The sequence below is a fragment of the Pezoporus wallicus genome, unplaced genomic scaffold (assembly GCF_028554395.1).
Source record: "Pezoporus wallicus isolate ANWC-B61680 ecotype Strahan unplaced genomic scaffold, APGP_CSIRO_Pwel_v1 contig_2908, whole genome shotgun sequence".
Lineage (NCBI taxonomy): Eukaryota > Metazoa > Chordata > Aves > Psittaciformes > Psittacidae > Pezoporus > Pezoporus wallicus.
This window is the reverse complement of record NW_026642179.1, coordinates 151688-158035: the sequence shown is the minus strand read 5'-3', so window position 1 is coordinate 158035 and position 6348 is coordinate 151688.

Here is a 6348-nt window from a genome sequence, read left to right as displayed (position 1 = left end):
TCATTTTTGCAGTTTGACAATATTTGGTATTAAATAAATTTGGCATGGAGAGCACAATGGAGAGCTGTTTAACATGGAACAAAATCTCAAAAATGCTTGCGCTGAAAAAGATAGTGACAGCACCACTACAAATGAAATCCTCTAAAGCAGCTAGAATTTTAAAGGACAAGATGAAATGTAGTCTTCATCCTTCATCATAATATTGGCAAAACAACCTTATATGACATCATTTGCATCTCAGCAGTGATTGTAGGTACCCTGCTATGTAGCTGAGCTTGCAGATCAAAGGCAGCTGTGGAGCCTCTTCTATGGGATGCCTAGGAAGGGCAGATGTATAAGAAAAGGATTTACTGAAATTTATAAATGATAAATGTTTACAGTATTCCACTAGGGAACTACGTAATCCATTCAATAGGAATACCAAGAAGAAGGATGCTGTTTAAGCACCAAATGTGTGCAAAAGGTAAGGATTTAAAGCCACCACTTGGGAAAATGCAGTTGTCAGAGGAAGGACCAGTGCCACCCACCATTTCTCATGTGGGTGAGTGTTTAGACAGTGGCCTGGAATATTGGAGACCCAGACCCCTATCTCAGCTCTTTGTCCTTCCAGATGACCGTTAGAGGCTACAGACGTACAGGGTATTGAAGAGTGGTGTCTGGTCATTTTGCCTTGTGCAACTGGATATTGAACTAAACAAGTAAAATTAAAATAATTAGAATGTTTGTGAATATGGGACTAACTGAAGAATTATGGCTAAGGTTAATCACACAGATTGGCATTGCACTCTCTGGTCTCATTCATACTACATCATCATAAACCAGCAAAAAATGCCAAACCACATCAGCATCCAGGAGTGAGATGCCTGGGAGGGCACTTTTCATACCAATGAGCTGTCAGATCCAGTGAAAGTAAGGGGCAAGTACACACTAGTATAAAGAGGAGGGAAATCTGCATTTCACTCAATACTTGATGTTGTATGTTTGTCAAATAAATAGGGATGATTCCTAATTTGTGAATCAGTCTTGGCAGGTTTTATGTCAGGAACACAGCACCATAGCAATGCTGAAGCTGTCACGAAGGCAGTTCTGCACATGTCTGGCAGTAAGATGGCCAGGAAATCTCAGTGGCATACAGGACAAAAAAACAAATTAAGAGACATAAACTTATGCTAATCAAATTCAGAAAGAAACATGGGGAAAAAAAAACAATTTATCACCTAAGCTTCTGTCTGTAAGTCTGTACCTAGTGAATAATTCTTTTAAAGCATGAGCTACCTTTCCATACTCTATTTTCTTTAAAAATGAAAGGAAGAGGAATACTATAAAACAAGAATACTATAAAAATTTGTTTTGGTAAGTCTTATTTTCATTATGGTTAAAAAAAATCACTCTTTTCCTCTCACCCTTCAGGAACAATAATACTGAAATTTACCAAGCAGGTATACTCCATTCCCACTTTGAAGTATTTTAAAGTCTTCTACTTTATTTTAATATTTCAAGTGGTAATGTGGATGCATGGATGAGTGTATGACTTGAGGCACATATTCTGAATTTGTTATAATAGATGAACAAATGGTCTTAGTACTAAGTGATTTGGACCTGTCAGGTTATTCCTATCAGAATTCTTCATCTCGAAATAAATCTGCAACTGGTAATGTCACACAAAGGTCAATGAATCTGGATTTTTTTTTTCTTTTTAGAATTATAATTATTAAACCACAATAGAGAGATGGCAAAGAAGTAAATGCCTTTCATTTTCAAAGGTGAGATTGTTAAAAGAACTGGCTGAGATTTCCTAACCACTGATGGCAGCCTTTGAGGCCACAGTGGGACTCACAACCTTGTTAAGAAATACTCACAGGCTGTATGCCATGTAAAAATGGTATCAATATATTTTCACCTTATAGCAAGGGCCCTAATTGGCACATATGGGAGAAAGCAAGGGTAGCAGACCGTGTCAGATAATGGGATGTGCAACCAGGCCTGAGCCACATGAGCCAGTGCACATTTTCTCTTCTCCTTCCCAGCAAAGAACGCAGTGCTCAAATTATATGTCTTATTTATGGGCAAATCATTTATAATCATGTCAGGAAAGTAGCACTGAGGAATTCTAACAAATGAAGAAAGCAAGAACACGAAGTCAGTAGACTGTGGAAACAATGCATTTGATCTATAGCTCAGGTCCTCCCAGCATTTGAAAGGAGCATCAGTACAGGGGGAAGCGTCTTCAGGTCACAGGCAGCAGAGTAGCTACCCCATGCTTGTGCCACTGTGAAATTGCTATATATGAACCTGTGATCTGGGGGAATTGCAAAAGACAAGCAAAATGATATTAATGTATCAAAAAGAATGCATAGGCTGAATAATGATAGGCTGCCTCCTTGAAGTGCTCAAAATAATAAGATTGATGCATGAAACAACTACTGTGATATTTTTAAATAGAAGCATGATTAGTATCATCTGTGAGAAAACACTGACATCACTACTTTGGCTGTTGTGACTGTTGATGACACAACACAGTTCAACTGTTAAAAATATGCAACTTGGTTCTGCATGACACTGAAAGAAAAAAAATTAGTCCTATCGAGAAGCTAGGAAGTGCACAGTCCATAGACTTGCAAGTAGCTAAGTCACAGGGGTATTTTAAAAGTATTTGTAGAGAACCATTATTGATAATCTTGAGAAATATGAAGAAAGTGAGCACACTTGTTTAACAGAAGGTGAGTATGGGAGGATATTGAAAACTAGCCTAAATGAATACATAAATGAACATTGAATGCAGCATAAACAAAAAGGAAAAGTTTCATCTCACCAATAGCAGAATTATGGGGATAGAAATTTGCACAGATTTAAATAGTGAAGAGAAAAATCTTTTGAAGGCTCTTTAAAATATAAATACCACCTCAGAAAGGCTCAGGAAAAAAAAAAATAGAGAAAAAGAAGAAAAAGAATAATCCCAAAAATAATCCCTGGAAAGTGAAAGAGCATATGAGAAAGCATGGTTATGTATAAGACTACAAGGATGACCAATAGCAAGAGACATTAGGACTGGCTGGTGTAGAAAGAAAGATAAAGAGAACTGTAAGTGGCATGAGAAGTGTTGCTAAGCATCAGTTGCTCACCACCTCTTCCAACACAAGAACCAGAAAGCACCAAACCGAGATAGTAGAGAGGGTTCAAAACAGAGGAGATGTCTTTTCATACAACAGGTATGAGACCTGAGAAATACTTACAAAGAAATTTTGTATACATAGGTTTAAAGAGAGACAGGATAGTTACAGAAAAGTAAGAAAGTCATGTGGGTCCTGCCTTTGCCTCCTGGTTCTGCTCAAGATTTCTCTTGTATTTTGAAACTAATTGGCTACTGGGAAAGCAGTAGAGATTTCGTATGTGGTGCTAATTCACGCTTTCCCTAAGCATCCTCTATTGGTTACTGTCTGTCACGGCTTTGAGAGCACCGATGGTCTTGACCTGTCTCCCCAGGGTGGGACCCACGTCCACTTCTGCCCATGGGCTCCAGAGCCCCATTTCAGCTCCAGCCTGCACATTCAGTCCTGATGAGAGCCATTCTGGAGGTTTTCATGTGCTGCCCTCTCTCTTGCTCTTCCTGAATTATTGTCTGGGTTTCCAGGATTGTCCTAGGACTTGACTTCTTAATTTGCCTTTGGCTGATGGCCATTGGCCTGAGACTGGGACCAGTAGATATTGCAGTCTCAGATCTGCTGACTCTGATCAGGGGTGTTGGTGCACAGCTTGAACTGGGGTTGGCCCTCAGCTACCATCTTGTGCCTCCTTGTAAAGCAGCCTCAGTCAGCAAAAGCTTTTGGGATACAGGCGTCATGGGCCTGACAGGCTGGTTGTCCTGTCGTATACCCTGGAGCATTGCTAAGCAAGTACTGCATGACGCAGTTCTTCATTCAGTGCTAATCAATCTCTGGAAGAAAGAAAGTCTGTAGTTTCTGTAAAAGTTATGAGACCAATTTAAAGGTGGGGCCCATTAAAATGACCTTACTTAGGCAATATTGGGTTAAGATCATCAAGAAGTTGGTTAACCACCAGGTCTTTATAGATTAATACAGCTTATTGAATTTGAAGAGAGTAAATAAGGAAAGGATTTAGTGGAGAGCAAGCAGAACACATTTTCACAGCTTGATGGTGACCAGGTCAGGAAACTTTCTCTCATGGCTGTTGAGCAAGGTAACTTTTTGAAAGGTTGTTGTACATAGTGATAGCCTGAACCCTCTCCTTGATCCCATGATGTTGGCAATTGTAAAAGAAAATGCTGAGGACTTGCTTAGGAAAAAAAACCCTGTGAAAGTGTTATGCAGTCAGCAAAAATTTCTTTATTTAATTCTGCAGACAAAAGTAGACTGTTTCAGTGCCTGGAAATCAAACAGAACAAAACTTCATTAGAAATAAGACCATTTTTCTCACTAGAACAAATGTCTTGGGAATGTTATAGATTTTTCTGTCAAATCAAGACTTGACCATTCTTGTAGAAGATCTGCTCTACTGTAATAAGACAGATGAACAGGTTAGTGAAGTTGTGCTGTATATAATGCCAGGTATTCAATTATAGAATCACGGAACAGTTTGGGTTGGAAGAGACCTTGAAGCTCATCTAGTTCCAATCCCCTGCCATGTGCAAGGACACATTCCGCTAGACCCACCAAACCTGTCTTTGAACACTTTCAGGGATGGGGCAGCCACAGCTTCTCTGAGCAACCTGTTCCTGTGTCTCACCACCCTCACAGTGAAGAATTTCTTCCTAATATCTAACCTAAATCTACCTTCTTTCATCTTAAAGCCCTCATCCCTTGTCCTATCCCTACATGCCCTTGCAAAAAGCTCCTCTCCAGCTTTCTTGTAGGCCCCCTTGGAAGGTTGCTGTAAGGTCTCCCTGAAACCTTCTCTTCTCCAGGTTGAACAAGCCCAACTCTCTCAGGCTATCTTCATAGGAAAGGTGCTCCAGTCCTCTGATCATCTTCATGGGCCTCTTCTGGACTCGCTCTAACAGGTCTACATCCCTCTTATGCTGGGAGCCCCAGAACTGAATGCAGTACTGCAGGTGGGGTCTCATGAGAGTGGAGTAGAGGGGACCATGCTTCTTTTGATGCAGCCCCTTGAAACAATATATTTTCAGTCTTATGTCTCAGGTAATTTTTCAGACCATGCAAAGGTGATGGGGGTTTTGCCCTGGGCATTTCACCTGATGTATGCATGTATTTCCTTGCCGTCATGCTGTGATACAGGTCACATTGGAGTAGCACCTACAAAGATCTAAGTGCTCTCACCCGCCAATGACTTGCACACTTCCAGTTCTGTGTCTGTAATAGAAGCTCCAAACCAACCTACTGATTAAGACTGAATGGAAAGAGAAGGTGTAAAAGCAGCATTAGAGACTACACTTTGTTATTTTAAAGAGAAAAATAAGAAATATCATTTAAAAAGTACTTCCTGGTCTACTTTCCCCCAGATAGATACATACTGCAAATCAATGACAAAATTGTCAGTGAGTTCTTATGAAAGACAAAAGCTCCACCGAGCAGTGGAAGGAACAAGTCCCAGACACTAGTGAAGATGGTCCAAATCAGCTTGTCAGCATGCTTTACAGCAACAAACTGGAACTAGAGTCGCTGAAACAGGAGCATCAAGAAACCTTTTCCATCATTGTAAAGGTTTTTCATGTTCTCAGGGTTTCCTTAGCAGTACACCATCCCTTTTACTTAGTTCATTAACAAAGCTTTGAAATACATTGATTTTTTCTATTTAGGGATTAGTTTCCTGAGAATAAAAAGAACTGAAATCAAAGCTGCCTACTGCAGTTGGTCTCAGCCTGGTCGACTGCTGCCTGCTACTTGCCTCATCCCTTGCAAATTGTGCCTTGGCAGCCACTTCTTCTCGTGGGAGTCTGCTGCCACCCTCTGCCTGGAGGAATCTGCAACCAGCTCCTGCGGTAAAGGTGATTCTTAGTGTGGCTTTTTAAGGGATTATTTTTATTGTTTTTATTATTTTATTTATTTAATCAGCAATTACTGATATTTCAGTGTTCTTATTAAGGGATTTTTACTATCCTTTTTTTTTTTTTTTTTTTTTCATGAGCCTAAGTTACAGTCATACGGGAGGGCTTGGATGGAAAAAGGGGTAAGATAGGTCTTTTTTCAGATGGGAAACCATAGTCTTTCTTTGATTTCACTTCAGCAGTTTCACATTTGCCATTCTGGTACTTTTGGTCAACAGTTCTTGGCTCAAGAAGTCAACTTTGAACGTGGATGCTTCTACAGAAAGCTTGGACGACAGCAGTGTGACTATAAAAATAATTCTTATCATCCGTACAGAAAGCGAAGT